Genomic DNA, 21,149 nt, shown 5'->3' on the forward strand with positions numbered 1-21,149 from the left:
AAAAAAACTTGAAAGCAATAAGAGGCAATGGATATCGTTTCGTCCCCAAAGGTGGGACGTTTCCTACCGAAAACCATCATGCTTGTTGTGAGAAGCTCAGGTTTGTGAGAAGCTTATACCCAAACCTGCCCCAAATGGGACTAAATTTGTACCACGGCATGTTGATGCCGCTCCATGATAGCATGCCAAGTTTCATGAATTTCAGACGAGTTTTGGATTTACTAGAATTTTAAAAACCAGGCATCTCACTGTTTTGCCGTCAATCAACGGTGCCATGGTCTTTGTAATTCATTCACATTTCTTGCATGGGACCTAACCATGCACCCAAGGAGAAAGATTTGATTTTTCAATGAATTTATATGCACTGGAGCATGCGCATGTAGTTCAAATTTGAATTATGCACATAAGTGCATTGAAAACTCACTTAATGCATAAAAATGTCCAAACGAACCCTGAATAATTCCAATTCTTTTTTGATCACTGCAGATAAAAGGTCTAGCAATTCAAACACCGTCCATGGCCGCTGTGACCCCATTATGTAATTCAAATCACGACCAAAAATCAAGTAGACCCCACACAGTTTATTATAACCAACCGTGTGAGATGCAGCACAAAATACCTTCGAACGGTGTCTGAATAAGGGACCGTGTCTGATGACACTTTGCGCGCCAGTTTTTTGGCTGAAGCGATTCCAAATTTTCGTCTTCCGCGGAAATATCTACCTCCCCGCCGCCTCCCCCTTACCAAAAGCCACATTTCCCCTCTTTCCGCCTTCCTCTCCAAGTTGAAACCTTCACTCCTTGCTTACAGCGCCGCCGCCTCCTTGCCAGTGACCCTCCTTCACGCTGCTCGGCCTCGCCTATCCAGGCAGGTAATCCACACCCGACCCCCATCCTCCTCCTCCTTCCACATCCCACATGGCCCGACCGCCGGCGCGAGCGCGACACCATCCACCCAAATCACCGACCCCTCCACAAAATAAGCGCCGGCCTAAGCCATGGTGCACGCAGTATAGCCAGGACCTCAAGGAGCATTTGGCAGTGGAGAAGCAAATCGTGGCCGCACGCGCGGATGAGGTCACGATGGCTACCATTCGTGCCGACCCCCAGATCTTGGAGGAGCACCTCGCCGTCGAGGCCACCGTTGACGCCTCGCGCGCCGATGCCGCGACGCGGTTCGCTGCTTTAAACGACAATTCGTGGCGTTTTCTCGAGGCCACCGTTGGTGCCTTCGACGAAGACTACGAGGTGTTTTCTCAGCGTGCACGTGCTTACCTCATCTCGAGAGCCAGCAGGTTGGTCCCCGAAGCGGCTCAGGCAACTCACCACTACAAAGAGGGCACCCACGATGCAGAGGCCACGCCCTCTTCCATGTCCAAGGAGCCAATCGTCATTGATATCTCCGACAATGAGGAGTAGCTTGTCTTATTAGCTCACTATAAGGACCCATGTTCAGTTTGCTAGCTACTGCCTTTCCTTAACAAATTCAAGTGAATTGTGCTATCTACTTTTTACCATGCAATCTTCTGCTATAGTGTATATGTTCTATATGTCGTGCAATGTGGTGTTCAATTAACTGCTTGGTTCAATTCTGCAAATGTGATGTTCAATTCTTCAGGGTGCAATATTTCCAAGTTGTTAAGCATGCTTGGTTTGGTTAACTGTCTGATCTTCTATTAGGAGTATGTTATATTGTTCAATTGGTGTTTACTTAACTGCTTGGTTCATTTGTTGTGACTTGGTTCACTTGTTGTTGTGTTTAGTTAAATGCTTGGTTCAATTCTGCAATGCGATGTTTAATTATTGTGGCTGCATTCTGTTATTGTATACCATGTGAGGAATAAATCGAATTTGACTGTACTAAATACATGAGAAACAAATACAATTGCTATATTTCCAAGTTGTTAAGCATGCTTGGTTTTGTTAACTGTCTAATCTTCTATTAGGAGTATGTTATATTGTGCAATGTGGTGCTCAGTTAACGTTTGGTTCATTTGTTGTGGTGTTTAGTTAACTGCTTGGTTCAATTCTGCAATGCGATGTTCAATTGCTGTGGCTGCATTCTGTTATTGTATACCATGTGAGGAATAAATCAAATTTGGCTGCACTTAATACATGAGAAACATATACAAGTGCTATATTTCCTAGTTCTTAATCATGCTTGGTTTGGATAAATGGGTTTTCCATGTGGCTTGAATTAATCTGATGAATCTGCAATGTGCTTATTTATCATCAACATATTTTACTGATATCATGCGAACCCTTACTTAACCTGATGACTAACTACCTTATATGTGTTGCAGGGAAACAATGGGAAGCACTGAGGTTTACAAGATGGTACTAACTATTATACCTTGCCTTTTTGTATTCCTTTGCCCCATTTCCAATATAGAGAAGATATTTATGCACATCCTTGTTTTCAGGCTTCACTGATGATTACCTCTCAAACCACCTCTGTGGTCAGGAGGCGAGGAAAGTTTTCATACAACACCCATGGTTCAATATTGAAGTGTTCTTGAAGAGGTCGAAGGATGGACGGTCAATCATCCATAGGCACTGGCCTAAAGTTGCAAAGACCTTCAACATGAATGAAGGCTCAATATTCGCCTTCTGCTTCAGTAGTTTTACAGATGAGATGCATCTCTCTATGTACCGTCTAAGATGCTAATTTCGAAAGGTTCTAGATGTTGCATGTGAAACTTGCTGCTGGTGTAGTTGTGTAATGGGGTAGCTGAGTGCTGAAACTATATCATGTTGTACTCTGATGTATTTCAAATATGAAATCCTGCTTCCTTAATATGGAAATGGAATATATTATGTGCTTAATATGAATGTCAATTAGATTAGTAAATGGATTATTGATAATAGGGCAATTAGCTTGCTAATTGGGTTTTCCTATTGCAAACGGCTAATGAGAAACCACTGTGGGCGATGACCTCAGGCAACGCACATAGTTTCTAGGAATAAACCATGTTGGATCAATGAACAATCACACACGACATTCTCTTCAAAACTGTTTGCGGTACGCCACCTCGCGCAAACGTTTTCCTTGGAGCGACTGTGTGGGATGTACATACGAACGGAAACGTTTAGCGGGGACTGACTGTGTGGGATGTACTTGCGATCGGAAACAGTTTCGCCGTATAATTGTGTTTTGTTAGCTCTACTGTACGTATTTCCGTATTTGCGCGCTCGCCGGTCGCACACGACCTCATTTTGCCGAACGTGTGTGCCAGGAGGGCATATCCCCGATGGTTTCTGGGTCGTGTGGGAAGGACCCCCCTATCGCCCACACTCACTTGGCGACGGTTCCAGATGTCGTCGCGGAAAGGGGTTAAAAACCGTTTGTTTAGGACCGACGTGCACCAGTGACCGCTTCCCGGGCGCGCCGCCGTGCCTACCTTCCCTGTCCATTCAGGGGTCAGACGTGTAGCACCCACTAAGCCAAGCCGATTTATCCTGAGATACGTCCTCAACACTCAGCAGCCACACCTCATCATCCACTTTCTAATTGATTCATTACTCATTAGGCAGGACTGTCATTAGGGTTTGTTGTGTGCTGAGTGCTACCTACACTTAATGGTTCAGATCTATTTCAGGAATCTTTAGTACCTGTAAAGTTCAAAGGGTTTCGAAATTCCGGCCCTAGGAACAGACACTAGTCATTTTGGATTGTTGGTCATAGTGACATTGACCCAGATTACTACTGCAGGCCAGGTTTGTTGACAATTTTACTTGTCTTTCTTACTCATTCGATATGATATCCAATTATTCACGTTGATTAGTTGCAAACAATAAGTGCTAGACAAACTTCTTGATTCAGATTTTGGACGGTCTCTTACTGTAGTTACAATTCTGCATACTTGTCCTAGTAAGCTCACAAGTAAATGATTGATTCACTACATCTATGCTTGCCTTGTCATATTTGTTGTCAATATTCTTTTAGGGTATACCACCCTGTTTCAAAATACTGGAACCGCAGACATGAGTGAATAGTATTTCTCTGTGTGATCTCTTCCATCATGTGTGGGCAACGAACATTGCATTGTACAGAAAGAAAGTGTCATTTCCAGCTTTTACATAGACTACGATCTTCTACATGGAATACAATCTGCCTACTTGCTTTGTGTCGCACTACCAGCACTCCACCCTTGAAGCTAAACATTATGCCACTCATAATTCCTTAGTTTATTAGTTCAAATACAAATTTGATATGATTCTAATGTTCCTACTTCAGTTTTGAAATGTGTGTCTGCTTGTTATAGAGACATAAGAGGTTTGTATTTCTGTGTGTGGTCTGGTCAGCACGGTTGGGGGTGAACTTTGCATATCCAGGGGTTTATAGGGAGACACTCTTCGAGTTGAATCCGCTATGCATTCCATAGATAATCTGACTACTTTTTATGTTTTCATGAATCTCAGATTCTGAACAGCATCATAATGATTATGAGCTTGCGCGCATGGAAAGAATAAAGCAGAACAATGCCATGGATGTCAAACTTGGCATTAAGGGACTGAAATCAAGTCTGGATGCAATGCAATGCAAACGCTCTCCACCTACAGATTCATAATCAGAATATGATCCTAACAATGATTCTGAGCTAGAGGGAGACCTATGTCAATGTAGCTCCCTAGTGGAGGAGTCAGAGGCAGATGCCCTATCTTATTCACCCATTAAGGTGCTTGCTCTAACTTTCCAAGGTTATATTGGTCGCACATATCTTGCAACTGATGCTTTGCATTGCTTTTACTTTGTTGCACTGTCATTAGCTTAGTTTACACATCGTGTATGTGAATATGCCCTGCCTATCCATTTTTAGTACATATTCCATCTGTCATCATACCATATTTATCCATTCAAATGTTGTTCTTGTGTATTAGACGTTCAAAAGGAAGAGGGCGGTTGCTGATCGCGGAGGAGCGCGAGCAAAGTATTTGGAAAATGTAGTGACACCTGATAAATCAAATAGCCCATTAGGTGTAGTTGCAATATCACCTGACCCACAAAACACCGCAACTCTAGCAGACTCTAGCCCTACTACACTGGTCATTTCTGATGCCAGTTGACATAGCACCAGCTCTACGACGCAAAACCCCCATTCCAGCAAAGAGTACACCAAATCCAGTTGCCAAATCCCTTTTCGAACCAGAGAGAGCCCCAATTGCAGCAAATAGGACCCCTGTTCCATTTCTTCCCAGTTTAGAAGACGAAGCTTATATTGTTGTCAGGAACTTTGTGCGCATCTTTCCAGTGGCCACAATAACCTATTTTTATAACTAGGCCACAATAACCATGGCAACACACGGACTGTTGTAACCATGGTCCTGCTACCTGCTATAGTGACCATGGCCCTCCACGGGCTGTACGATCCATGGGCCTTCTACGGGCCGTAGGATCCATGGGCCTTCTACGGGTCGTAGGATCCATGGGCCTCCTATGGGCCATAGGATCGTTTCGCCAAACATGGGTCATACTATTCGTGGACCAATAACGGTCCGCAAAATGGGCCGTAAATGGGCTAGAGTGGAAATCGTTTGTTTTATGGCCCGACCATAATGGGCCGTTAATAGGACGTATTTGATGACGCTATGAAAACAGCCCAACGGGTTAACGGGCCACAAACAAGTCGACTATAACCACAAGCTGAATTTGGCCCACAAGCGGAATAGGCCAGTAATGGACCGTAAGTAATCGAATTCTGGAAATGAGCCCAAGAATAAATGGGCCCTTAGAAGGCCGAAAGTTAACACGGGCTGGAAACGGACAACGGAATAATGGGCCGTTAATGGGTATAAAGTGATACACTGTTCATTATGGGCCAGTTTCATCTCGGGCCTTTAATGGGCCCAGAGTTACAAAGGGCCTCCTATGGGCCGAAAGACGTCATGGGCCATACATGGGCTGGAAGTTACAACGGGCTGGAATCATATTGGACGGTCCAGATGACGCTACTGGGCCAAATTCGGAGAGGCCGTAACGGGTCGTGAGTTAGCGGGCCGTAAATGGGCTATATACGAACAGGCCATTAACAGGCTTTCCGTGGGCCGAACCGCTACCTTTTGACCAAGTCAAACAGGTCGACCTTTTCATCGGAATGGGCCTCTGTTGGGCCGTGCCATGTGTCAACGTATCATAGGCACCTCCTGTCCAATGAGTGGATGACATCTGTCCGAACGGTGAGCCGACACGTGGTTCCTATGGCCATTGAGAATTTTACACGTGGAAAATCCCCAATTGTCCGGGCTGTTAGCGGGTTATCGGATCCGAAACTGGACCTGATAGCTTAACGGCAACCCGTTACGGTGGATGCCACGTGTCGGTTACCCTTGACGAAAGAACTTCCATGACGCGCCATTTATCATCACGGAAGTGGACACTTTCGTGATGATAATTTTGGTAATGTCATGGAACACTTCTATGACAGCACAGGTATGACTATCTTGATTCTGTCTTAAAATCGTCATGGATGTACATGGATGGCAGAAAACGTGACCTACTGTGACAAACACTATCATCACGGAAGTGTATTTTTTTGTAGTGTTGACTGTTTGGTTAATTAGTTGTCATGTTCGGTTAACTGTTTGGTTCAATTCTTCAGGGTGCAATTTTGTATTGTCTTCCATGTGAGAAATAAATCGAATTTATCTTTAAAATATACATGAGAAACAAATACAATTGCTTTATTTCCAAGTTGTCAAGCATGCTTGGTTTGGTTAACTGTCTGATCTTCTAATATGTTATATATTGTGCAATGTGGTGCTCAATTAATGTTTGGTTCATTTGTTGTGGTGTTTAGTTAACTGTTTGGTTCAATTCTGCAATGCGATGTTCAATTGTTGTGGGTGCATTTTGTTATTGTATACCATGTGATAAATAAATCGAATTTGGTTGTACTAAATACATGAGAAACAAATACAATTGCTATATTTCCAAGTTATTAAGCATGCTTGATTTGGTTACCTGTCTGATCTTCTATTAGGAGTATGTTATATTGTGCAATGTGGTACTCAGTTAATGTTTGGTTCATTTGTTGTGGTGTTTAGTTAACTACTTGGTTCAATTCTGCAATGCGATGTCCAATTGTCGTGGGTAGAATTTTGTATTGTTGTGCGTGTGAGGAATGAATCAAATTTGGCTGCACTTAATACATGAGAAACATGTACAATTGCTACATTTCCTAGTTCTTAATCATGCTTGGTTTGGATAAATGGGTTTTCCCTGTGTCTCGAATTGATTTGGTTTACTTTGTCTACATCATGTCATCTTGCTTAAGGCGTTACTCCGTTTGTCGTGAACTTAATACCATATATGCATGCTGGATAGCGGTCGATTGGTGGAGTAATAGTAGTAGATGCAGGCAGGAGTCGGTCTATTTGTCTCGGATGTGATGCCTATATACATGATCATTGCCGTGAATAATGTCATAACTATGGGCTTTTCTATCAATTGCCCAACAGTAATTTGTCCACCCACTGTATGTTATGAGTTCGAGAGAGAAGCCTCTAGTTCGAGAGAGAAGCCTCTACTTTAATCATAGTATAAAATCCAAAAATACTTTTCTACAATTTATTTACTTTTATTTTACTTTGCAGTTTATCCATCTACCTATACAAGATTTAATCCTTGGAATTAATGAGTTCAAGGGGATTGACGACCCTCTTGCCCACCTTGGGTGCAAGTATTTGCTTTTGTGTGTGCGGGTGTTGAAGACGGGAATTTGCGTGGTTGTCCTATTGGTTCAATAACCTTGGTTCTCATTGAGGGAAATACTTATCTGTACTATACTACATCTCCCCTCCTCTTCGGGGAAAATCCCAATGCAGTTTACAAGTAGCAGGAAGAATTTCTGGCGCCGTTGCCGGGAGACATCATCAAATTCTTATCAAGTACCTACACACAAACTATCATCTACTTTCTCTACTTTTTATTTTCCCTTTTATTTCCTCTCTTTTCATCTCCCCCACTTATCATAAAAATCAAAAACACAAAAATATTTTACTTTGTTGTGTTGCTTGTTTGCTTGCTTTGTCGCTATGTCTCAAGAAAACACTAAGTTATGTGACTTTTCTACTACTACTACTAATAATGATTTTATTAGTACTCGAATTGATCCTCCCGCCACTAGTGCAGAGTCATATGATATTAATGCTACTTTGCTAAATCTTGTTATGAAAGAACAATTTTCTGGAAATCCTAATGAGGATGTTGCTTCCTATCTTAATACTTTCGTTGAATTATGTGATATGCAAAAAAAAGATGTGGATAATGATATTATAAATTTGAAATTATTTCCTTTCTCTCTAAGAGATCGTGCCAAAACTTGGTCTTCATCCTTACCTCGCAATAGTATTGATTCATGGGATAAGTGTAAGCATGCTTTTATTGCCATGTATTTTCCTCCTGCTCAGATTATTTCTCTTATAAATCAAATTATGAATTTTAAGTGACTTGAGAATGAACATGTTGCACTCTTTGGGAGAGAATGAAATTAATGATTAGGAATTATCCCACTCATGGTTTAAGCTTATGGATGATTATACAAAATTTCTATGTGGGACTAAACTTTGTTTCTAGAAACCTTCTAGATTCTGATGCAGGTGGTACTTTTATGAAAATTACATTGGGAGAAGCTACAAAACTTCGTGACAATATAATGGCACTCTCAATGGCACACCGAATGAGCTCCAATAGTAAGAAGGTAAACTCTGTTGAAGAAGTCTCTACCTTGAGTCATAAAATGGGTGCACTTATGAAAATGATTGGTTGTAAAAATGCTCATGTTGATCCCAATGATGTGCCATTATGTACTTTGATTGAACAAAATAATGATGCTATTGATGAGAATTTTGTCTCCGAATATAATTTCAACAACAATGCTTATAGAGGAAGTTTTAATCCTAAACCATATCCCAAAAATTCCTCTAATAATTATGCTAATTCATATAATAATGATAATAATAATAATAATTATTATTATTATAGGATGTCCAGTGATCTTGAGGACAACATTAAAGAATTCATTAGTTCTCAGAAGATTTTTAATGCTATGGTAGAAGAAAAATTGAATAAAGTTGATGATATGGCTAGAAACGTCGATGAATTGCTCATGATGTGAAAATTCTTAAAACAAAATTTTTGCAACCTAATCATGATATTAATGAGTCTATTAAGTCTATCCAAATCTCCATTAATGAAAGTAAAGAGAGAACCGCTAGGTTGAGAGCTAAGCGAGAATTCCTAGAAAAGGCTATTCCACCCGGTTTTTACCGTAATCATGATGAAGATATTCAAATGATTGGTGTCTCACCTATTGAATCCTTGTTTAGAAATATAAATCTTGATGAAAAAGGGGCTGGAGATGAGTCAACTTTAGCTAGAAGGCATCCCAATGGTTCGGAGGGTGATGATCTTAATGATAAAAATGATAAAAGTGGGTTTGGAGAGGTCAGGACTTTAAATAGTGATGTGCCCACTACTTTAGATTACAAGGACTTTCATTATGATAGTTCTTCTTTAATTGAATGTATTTCCATGTTGCAATTCATGATAAACTCACCCAACGCTTATGAACAAAATAAAGCCTTTACTAAACATATTGTAGACGCTATGATAAAAACTCATGAAGAAAAGCTAGAGTTAGAGGTTTCTATACCTAGGAAATTGCATGATGAATGGGAACATACTATTAAAGTAAAAATAGAAACTATGAATGCAATGCTCTGTGTGATCTAGGTGCTAGCATCTCTACTATACCAAAATCTCTATGTGACGTGCTAGGTCTCACCGATATGGATGAATGTTTCCTTAATTTGCACTTAGCGGATTCAACTATTAAGAAACCATTGGGCATAACAAATGATGCGCTCATACTTGCTAATATAAATTATGTACCCGTGAATTTCATTGTGCTTGATATTTAATGCAACCCGTCTTTCCTACGAACTATAGGTGCTACTATTGATATGAAAGAAGTAAATATAAGGTTCCAATTTCCATTAAATAAAGGGATGGAACACTTCCCTAGAAAGATTATTAAACCACCATATGAATCTATTATGTGGGACACCTATGGAATTAATGTGAAAGATGAAAATACTTGAAACAATGCTTTACACCTAGCTAGGGGCGTAAAAAATAGGGCTTGTTGGGAGGCAACCCAATAGTAATCTTAATTTTTTGCTTTTAGTTTCTATTTTGGTGTTTTTGACACAATTATTGCTACTCTCATGATTGTTTTTCATGTTTTAATTAGTGTTTGTGCCAAGTAGAGCCTTTGGGGGTGATTTGGTTGATAGTTGACTTGATTCTGTGAAAAGACAAAAACTTTTGCACCTAGTACTAGAATTATTATAATTCACTGGAATGTGATAAAATTATGATTTTTTTACACATTATTGATAAAAAAAATTGCCCAGGTTACCCTAATTTTTCAGAATTTTGGAGTCCCATAAGTATAATGTTTGTTCAGATCATTATAGTTTGTTCTGTTTTAGACAGATTCTATTTTCTATTGCACAGTGCGCTTGTTTTAATGATGCTATGGATTATATCAGGCGGTATAAGTCATGGAGAAGTTAGAATACAGTAGGTAATATGCAAGAATAAAATATGAATGGGTTCATAACAGTACCTAAAGTTTATGATTTGCTTATTATACTAACGGATCTCGCAAGGTTTCTATTGAGTTTTGTGTTCTGAAGTTCAATTTTTGGGTGAGATCATGATGGATGAAGGAATAAGGAGCGACAAGAACCTAGACTTGGGGATTCCCAAGGCACCCCAAGGTAGTATTCAAGGAAGACCCAAGCGTCTAAGCTTGGGGATGCCCCGGATGGCATCCCCTCTTTCGTGTACAATCCATCAGTATATTACTTTGAGCTATATTTTTATTCATCACATGATATGAGTTTGCTTGGAGCATCTTGTGCCATATTAGTTTTTGCTTTGTTTGCCTTTTAGTTTGCCACAATCATTGTTTGCTGCAGACACCTTTTGAGAGGGACACACATTTATTCATGATTTGTTAGAATACTCTATGTGCTTCACTTATATCTTTTAAACTAGGCAGTTGCTCTAGTGCTTCACTTATATATTTTAGAGCACGACGGTGGTTATATTTTAAAGAAATATTTACACTCTCATGCTTCACTTAAATCTTTTTGAAAGTCTAATAAATAGTAATGGGAATTTACATGGGTTATAAGACTAGTCCATAAAGGATAGGTATTCAAGAGGGATATAATAAAGACTTTCATGTAGATCACTGAATATGATATGTTTGATTCCCTGCAATAGCTAGTTTTGCGACATTGAGATGGTAACATGTGGGGGTACTAGTGGATGATTGTTGTTTAGTAAGAATATTGATGTTAAGGTTGGTGATTCCCAAAGCATGCACGTATAGCCTCTATTATGCAATGACGTTGGAGGATGATCGTTATGAGTGGCGAGCGATGGTCTTTTCCTACCAACATATCCCCCCTAGGGGCATGCGAGTAGTACTTTGCTTCGAGGGCTAATAAACTTTCACAATAAGTATGTGAGTTCTTTACGACTAATGTGAGTCCATGGATTATACACGCTCTTACCTTTTCTAGCCTCTTCAGTACCGTGCAAAATTCGCCGGTGCATCCAAACCCCGTGATATGATACTCTCTATCACACATAAGCCTCCTTATACCTTCTCAAAAAAACCACCATACCTACCTATTATGCCTTTTCCATAGCCATTCCGAGATATATTGTCATGAAACTTCCACCGTTCCGTTTTCACGACATACATATTCATTATCATATTGCTTTGCATGATCATATAGCTGACATTGTATTTGGGGCTCAGCCAGCGTTCATCATTATCATACATGTTACGCTAGCCTCATTGCACATCTTGGTACAATGTGAGAGGCATTCATATATATTCATATTGTTATAGTTATCGAGTTGTAAGTAAATAAAAGTGCGGTGAGCATCATTATTAGAGCATTGTCCCAGTGAGGAAAGGATGATGGGACTATAATTCCCCAACAAGTCAGGATGAGTATCCGAGCGAAAAATAAAATAAAATAAAAGGAAAAAAGAGAGGTCAAAAAGAGCCCATCAAAAAAATGAGAGAAAAAGAGAGAAGGAGCAATGTTACTATCCTTTACTGCACATGTACTTCAGAGTAGCACCATGTTTTTTCATATAGAGTCTCTTGAGTTGTCACTTTCATATACTACTGGGAATTTTTTCATTAGAGAACTTGGCTTGCATATTCTGATGATGGGCTTTCTCAAATGCCCGAGGTCTTCATGAGAAGGAAAGTTGGATGCACACCCACTTACTTTCCGTTGAGCTTTCATACGCTTATAGATCTTAGTGCATCTGTTGCATGGCAATCCCTACTCCTTCTATTGATATCAATTGATGGGCATATCCATAGCCCGTTGATTAGCCGCGTCGATGCGAGTCTTTCTTTCTTTTTGACTTCTCCTTATTAATCTCTAACACCACATTCTATTCCACCTATAGTGATATATCCATGGCTCACGCTCATGTATTGTGTAACCCAATTGAAAATGCTAAAGCGCGTTAAAAGTATGATCCAATTGCTCGGCTTGTCATTGGGGTAGTTCATGATTAATATCTTTTTGCTAGGAAGACTAAGCATGATGGGTGATACGTCCATTTCGCATCATCCTTTTATATCGATATTTATTGCATTATGGGCTGTTATTACACGTTATGTCACAATACTTATGCCTATTCTCTCTTATTTTACAAGGTTTACATAAGGAGGGAGAATGCCGGCAGCTGGAATTCTGGGCTAAAAAAGGAGCAAATATTAGAGACCTATTCTGCACAACTCCAAAAGTCCTGAAACTCCACGAAATTTATTTTTGGAAATAATAAAAAATACTGAGCGGAAGAAATACGTCAGGGGGGCCACCACCTGCCCATGAGGGTGGGCGTGCGCCCTACCCCCCAGGGCACGCCCCCTGCCTCGTGGGCCCCCTGTTGGCTCTCCGGTGGCCATCTTCTGCTATATGGAGTCTTTCATCCAGGGAAAAATCATAAGCAACCTTTCGGGACGAGACTCCGCCGCCACGAGGCGGAACCTTGGCGGAACCAATCTAGGGCTCCGGCAGAGCTGTTCTGCCGGGGACACTTCCCTCCGGGAGGGGGAAATCATCGCCATCGTCATCACCAACACTCCTCTCATCGGGAGAGGGCAATCTCCATCAACATCTTCACCAGCACCATCTCCTCTCAAAACCCTAGTTCATCTCTTGTATCCAATTCTTGTCTCCAAGTCCGGGATTGGTACTTGTAGGTTGCTAGTAGTGTTGATTACTCCTTGTAGTTGATGCTAGTTGGTTTATTTGGTGGAAGATCGTATGTTCAGATCCTATATGCATATTAATACCCCTCTGATTATGAACATGAATATGCTTTGTGAGTAGTTACGTTTGTTCCTGAGGACATGGGAGAAGTCTTGCTATTAGTAGTCATGTGAATTTGGTATTCGTTCGATATTTTGATGAGATGTATGTTGTCTATCCTCTAGTGGTGTTATGTGAACGTCGACTACATAACACTTCACCATTATTTGGGCCTAGAGGAAGGCATTGGGAAGTAATAAGTAGATGATGGGTTGCTAGAGTGACAGAAGCTTAAACCCTAGTTTATGTGTTGCTTCGTAAGGGGTTGATTTGGATCCATATGTTTCATGCTATGGTTAGGTTTACCTTAATACTTTTGTTGTAGTTGCGGATGCTTGCAATAGAGGTTAATCATAAGTGGGATGCTTGTTCAAGTAAGAACAGCACCCAAGCACCGGTCCACCCACATATCAAATTATCAAAGTACCGAACGCGAATCATATGAACGTGATGAAAACTAGCTTGACGATAATTCTCATGTGTCCTCGGGAGCGCTTTTCTCTATATAAGAGTTTGTCCAGGCTTGTCCTTTGCTACAAAAAGGATTGGGCCACCTTGCTGCACTTTATTTACTTTTGTTACTTGTTGCTCGTTACTAATTATCCTATCACAAAACTATCTGTTACCACTTATTTCAGTACTTGCAGAGAATACCTTGCTCAAAACCGCTTATCATTTCCTTCTGCTCCTCGTTGGGTTCGACACTCTTACTTATCGAAAGGACTACGATAGGTCCCCTATACTTGTGGTTCATGAAGACTCTTTTCTGGCGCCGTTGCTGGGGAGTGAAGCGCCTTTGGTAAGGAAAAATTTATATAGTGTGCTGAAATTTACTGTCACTTGTTACTATCGAAAGTAATCCTCTGAGGGGCTTGTTCGGGGTATCTTCACCCCGACCAGTAGAGCAAAGAGTTGCTCCTCAACCTACTGAACCTACTGAAAATGAAAATGAAAATGTCCACTTTGAGATTCCTTCGCGTATGTTAGAAAAACTGCTAGCTAATCCGTTTGTAGGAGATGGAACAAAGCATCATGATGAGCACCTAATATATGTGGATGAAGTTTGTGGATTATTTAAGCTTGCAGGTATACCCAATGATGTTGTTAAGTGGAAGGTCTTCCCTTTATCTTTGAAGGGAGATGCATCGACATGGTATAGGCTATGTGATGATACGGGGTCATGGAACTACAAACGATTGAAATTGGAATTTCATCAGAAATTTTATCCTATGCATCTTGTTCATCGTGATCGCAATTATATATAATTTTTGGCCTCGCGAAGGAGAAAGCATCGCTCAAGCTTGGGGGAGGCTTAAATCAATGTTATATTCATGCCCCAATGCTCTCAAGAGAAATAATTATTCAAAGTTTTTATGCTCGGCTTTCTGATAACAATCGCACCATGCTCGATACTTCTTGTGCTGGCTCTTTTATGATGAAGACTATTGAGTTCAAATGGAATTTATTGGATAGAATTAAACGCAACTCTGAAGATTGGAATCTCGACGAAGGTAAGGTGTCTGGTATGACACCTAAGTTTGATTGTGTTAAATCTTTTATGGATACCGATGTTTTCCGTAAATTTAGCACTAAATATGGACTTGACTCTGAGATAGTAGCTTCATTCTATGAATCTTTTGCTACTTATGTTGATCTCCCCAAGGAGAAGTGGTTTAAATATCATCCTCCCATAGAAGTAAAAGTAGATGCGCCTATTAAAGTTGAAGAAACGACTATCACTTATAATGATCCTATTGTTCCTACTTCTTATGTTGAGAAACCACCTTTCCCTGTTAGAATAAAGGATCATGCTAAAGCTTCAACTGTGGTTCGTAAAAGCAATATTAGAACTTATACACCTCCTGAGCAGGTTAAAGTTGAACCTAATATTGCTATTGTTAAAGATCTCTTGGCTGATAATATTGATGGGCATGTTATTTATTTCTGCGGTGAAACTGCTAGAATTGCCAAACCTTGTGCTAAAGATAAACATAGACCTGTGGTAGGCATGCCTGTTATTTCTGTTAAAATAGGAGATCATTGTTATCATGGCTTGTGTGATATGGTTGCTAGTGTTAGTGCAATACCTTATGACTTATACAAAGAAATTATGCATGATATTGCACCTGCTGAGATAGAAGATATTGATGTCACAATTAAACTTGCCAATAGAGATACTATTTCACCAATGGGAATTGTTAGAGATGTTGAAGTCTTGTGTGGGAAAACTAAATATCCTGCTGATTTTCTTGTTCTTGGTTCCCCACAAGATAGCTTTTGTCCCATTATATTTGGTAGACCCTTCTTGAACACCGTCAATGCTAGGATAGACTGCGAAAAGGATGTTGTTACTATAGGCTTGGGTGATATGTCTCATGAGTTTAATTTCTCTAAATTTAGTAGACAACACCGTGAAAAAGAATTGCCTAGTAAGGATGAAATTATTGGTCTTGCTTCTATTGCCGTACCACCTAGTGATCCTTGAGAACAATATTTGCTAGACCATGAAAATGATATGTTTATGAATGAAAGAAGGGAAATAGATGAAGTGTTCCTTAAACAGGAACCTATCCTGAAACACAATTTGCCTGTTGAAATCCTGGGGGATCCTCCTCCACCCAAGGGTGATCCTGTGTTTGAGCTCAAACCTTTACCTGATACTCTTAAATATGCTTATCTCGATGAGAAAAAGATATATCCTGTTATTATTAGTGCTAACCTTTCAGAGCATGAAGAAGAAAGATTATTGAAAACTCTGAAGAAGCACCGTGCTGCTATTGGATATACTCTTGATGATCTTAAGGGCATTAGTCCCACTCTATGTCAACATAAAATAAATTTTTAGGAAGATGCCAAACCAGTTCGTGATCATCAACGAAGGCTGAATCCTAAGATGAAAGAAGTGGTAAGAAAAGAAATACTAAAGCTCCTTGAGGCAGGTATAATTTATCCCGTTGTTGATAGTCAGTGGGTAAGTCATGTCCATTGTGTCCCTAAGAAGGGATGTATTACCGTCGTTCCTAATGATAAAGATGAATTGATTCCGCAAAGAATTATTACATGTTATAGGATGGTAATTGATTTCTGCAAATTAAATAAAGCTACTAAGAAAGATCATTACCCCTTACCTTTTATCGATCAAATGCTAGAAAGATTATCCAAACATACACATTTTTTGCTTTCTAGATGGTTATTCTGGTTTCTCTCAAATACCCGTGTCAGCCAATGATCAATCTAAAACTACTTTTACATGCCCTTTTGGTACTTTTGCTTATAGACGTATGCCTTTTGGTTTATGTAATGCACCTGCTACCTTTCAAAGATGCATGATGGCTATATTCTCTGACTTTTGTGAAAATATTTGTGAGGTTTTCATGGATGACTTCTCCGTCTATGGATCCTCTTTTGATGATTGCTTGAGCAACCTTGATCAAGTTTTGCAGAGATGTGAAAAAACTAATCTTTTCTTGAATTGGGAAAAGTGCCACTTCATGGTTTGCATAAAGTTTCTGAAAGAGGTATTGAAGTTGATAAAGCCAAGGTTGATGCTATTGAGAAGATGCCATGTCCCAAGGACATCAAAGGTATAAGAAGTTTCCTTGGTCACACCGGTTTTTATAGGAGGTTCATTAAGGACTTCTCAAAAATCTCTCGGCCTCTGACTAATTTATTACAAAAAGATATACCATTTGTCTTTGATGGTGATTGTGTAGAAGCATTTGAAATACTTAAGAAAGCATTAATCTCTGCACCTATTGTTCAGCCACCTGATTGGAATTTACCCTTTGAAATTATGTGTGATGCTAGTGATTATGCTGTAGGTGCTGTTCTAGGGCAAAGAGTCGATAAGAAATTAAATGTTATCAAATATGCTAGTAAGACTCTAGACAATGCTCAAAGAAATTATGCTACTACTGAAAAAGAATTCTTAGCAGTTGTATTTGCTTGTGATAAGTTCAGACCTTATATTGTTGATTCTAAAGTAACTATTCACATGGATCATGCTGCTATTAAATATCCTATGGAAAAGAAAGGTGCTAAACCTAGACTTATTAGATGGGTTCTCTTGCTACAAGAATTTGATTTGCATATTGTTGATAGAAAGGGAGCTGAGAACCCCGTTGCAGACAACTTGTCTAGGTTAGAAAATGTTCTTGATGACCCACTACCTATTGATGATAGCTTTCCTCATGAGCAATTAAATGTCATAAATGCTTCTCGTACAGCTCCATGGTATGCTGATTATGCTAATTACATCGTTGCTAAATTTATACCACCTAGTTTCACATACCAGCAAAAGAAAAAGTTTTTCTATGATTTGAGACATTACTTCTGGGATGACCCACATCTTTATAAAGAAGGAGTAGATGGTGTTATTAGGCGTTGTGTACCTGAGCATGAACAGGAACAGATCCTACGCAAGTGTCACTCCGAGGCTTATGGAGGACACCACGCTGGAGACAGAACTGCACATAAGGTATTGCAATCCGGTTTTTATTGGCCTACTCTCTTCAAGGATGCCCGTAAGTTTGTCTTATCTTGTGACGAATGTCAAAGAATTGGTAATATTAGTAGACGTCAAGAAATGCCTATGAATTATTCACTTGTTATTGAACCATTTGATGTTTGGGGCTTTGATTACATGGGACCTTTTCCTGCCTCTAATGGTTATACACATATTTTAGTTGTTGTTGAGTACGTTACTAAGTGGGTAGAAGCTATTCCAACTAGTAGTGCTGATCATAACACTTCTATTAAAATGCTTAAATAAGTTATTTTTTCGAGGTTTGGAGTCCCGAGATATTTAATGACTGATGGTGGTTCACATTTTATTCATGGTGCTTTTCGTAAAATGCTTGCTAAGTATGATGTTAACCATAGAATTGCATCTCCCTATCACCCGCAGTCTAGTGGTCAAGTAGAATTGAGTAATAGAGATCTCAAATTAATTTTGCAAAAGACTGTTAATAGATCTAGGAAGAATTGGTCCAAGAAACTTGATGATGCATTATGGGCCTATAGAACTGCATATAAAAATCCTATGGGTATGTCTCCGTATAAAATGGTTTATGGAAAAGCATGTCACTTACCTCTCGAACTAGAACATAAGGCATATTGGGCTATTAAAGAGCTCAATTGTGATTTCAAACTTGCCGGTGAGAAGAGGTTATTTGATATTAGCTCACTTGATGAATGGAGTACCCAAGCTTATGAAAATGCCAAGTTGTTTAAAGAAAAAGTTAAAAGATGGCATGACAAAAGGATACAAAAGCGTGAGTTTAATGTAGGTGACTATGTATTGCTATACAACTCTCGTTTAAGATTTTTTGCAGGAAAACTTCTCTCTAAATGGGAAGGTCCTTACGTTATCGAGGAGGTCTGTCGTTCCGGTGCCATAAACATCAACAACTTCGAAGGCACAAATCCGAAGGTGGTGAACGGTCAAAGAATCAAACATTATATCTCAGGTAATCCCATAAATGTTGAAACCAACGTTATTGAAACCGTAACCCCGGAGGAATACATAAGGGACACTTTCCGGAACGTTTCAGACTCCGAAAAGGAATAGGTATGTGGTACGGTAAGTAAACCGACTCCAAAACAGTTTATATGGCAATATTTCTCGGTTTTGGAATATTTAGAAAAATAGAAAAAATAAGAAGCCGTCCGGGAAGGACACGAGGGCTCCACGAGGGTGGAGGGAGCGCCCTACCCTACTGGGCGCGCCCCCCTACCTCGTGGGCACCTCGTGTGCTCTCCGGACTCCGTTTTCTTGCACGTTATGTATTTTGGTTGGTAAAAATTCATTCTATATTCTCCCGAAGGTTTTGACTCCCATATCACGCAATTATCCTCTATTCTTGTTTCGAGCTGTTTTTCTGACAGATCTAGATCATCATGACGTCTCCAAGCGCCCCCAAGGACAAGTTCTTCGAGAAGGTCATCAACCCCTACCTCGCGGAGGTGCTGCAACACCCTCAAACCATTGAGATGCAGGATGGGTTGCTGCACATCCGCGATGTTGAGGGACCACGGAGGACCAGAAGCGTGGAGACATGGCTTGAAGCAATGGAGCAACAAGTTTTCATGTGCCAGGAGATGGTGGAGCGTGGACTTGACTCCAATCACATAATGATCACGGAGTTCACCAACAACCACAAGCTGGATGCCAAGGACATTGGGGAGGTCATCTTCAAACTCCACGAGAAAATCGAGCACCTCCAAGCTCAAATCTATGACCTGAAAAACCAAAACTGTGAGTATGAATATAGATTCAAAAGGATGAGTTTGGCTGCAGATTTAAGGATCCCGGAGACTCGATCATCCTTCTATGATGGTGAGCCTATGCCTTGGAAGATGGACGACAAGCCTACATCATCAATAATCCCTTCACCAGCAAAGGAGATATAATCACATGGGTATGGGCACTCCCCTTGGCAACTGCCAAGCTTGGGGGAGAAGCCCTGGTATCGTATCACAACCACACTCCTATCTTTACCGTTTTTCTTAGTTCGATCCTATTAGTCGTATCTTGATCTAGTAGAATAAAAGTTTATGGCATGATCTAGTTTTGAGTTTTTGCTTTATGATCTCTCTACGTAATCAAGTCCGTGAGCTATATAATAAAGATTAGTGTTGAGTCAAGGGCTTGATTATTTTGCCATGATCTTGAGTAAAGGAAAGAGGAAAAGAATTAAAAGAAACAAATAGATCATATTGATCTTATTGAGAGTTATGACTTCACATAGAAAGAGTATGATGATTAAAAATTGTTGAGAGTTGACAAGCATAGCTTTGGTCATCGTTGCAATTAATAGGAAGTAATAAAGAAAGAGAGGTTTCACATATAAATATACTATCTTGGACATCTTTTATGATTGGGAGCACTCATTAAAATATGACATGCTAAAGAGTTGATGTTGGACAAGGAAGACAACGTAATGGGTTATGTTTTCTTATATCTGAGATAAAGTATATTGTCATGGATCATCCAACATGTTGAGCTTGCCTTTCCCCCTCATGCTAGCCAAATTCTTAGCACCAAGTAGAGATACTACTTGTGCTTCCAAATACCCTTAAACCAGTTTTGCCATGAGAGTCCACCATACCTACCTATGGATTGAGTAAGATCCTTCAAGTAAGTTGTCATCCATGCAAGCAATAAAAATTGCTCTCTAAATATGTATGATTGATTGGTGTGGCAGAAATAAGCTTTATACGATCTTGTGATGTGGAAGAAATAAAAGCGACGGACTGCATAATAAAGGTTCATATCACAAGGGGCAATATAAAGTGACGTTCTTTCGCATTAAGATTTTGTGCATCCAACCCTGAAAGCGCATGGCAACCTCTGCTTCTGTAACATCCCAAAAATCTAAATTTTGGAATGTTATAATAAATAGATTGTTATGATTGATTGTTTGATTGGTTGGGTGAAGTTGAGTGAAATTCGAAACTTTTTGAAAGTTTAATGAGAGGGAATAAAAGGACTTTCCCAAACTTTCATTTTGCTTTTATGATCTCCGTAAATTCAAATTCTTTTCACCACAAAACCCTAGAGAGAAGATGACATGACTTCTTCCATTTATTTAAATGACAAGGGGTGTTGAAAATATTTGAATTTCATTTGAAAATATTTCCAATTCTGAAACTTTATGCAACTCAATGATTTTCATGAGAGAAGATAAAATGACTTCTTCAAAACAGATGAAATATGAGTTGGAAGTT

This window comes from Aegilops tauschii, chromosome 4, assembly GCF_002575655.3.
Source record: "Aegilops tauschii subsp. strangulata cultivar AL8/78 chromosome 4, Aet v6.0, whole genome shotgun sequence".
In the NCBI taxonomy this organism is placed as follows: Eukaryota; Viridiplantae; Streptophyta; class Magnoliopsida; order Poales; family Poaceae; genus Aegilops; species Aegilops tauschii.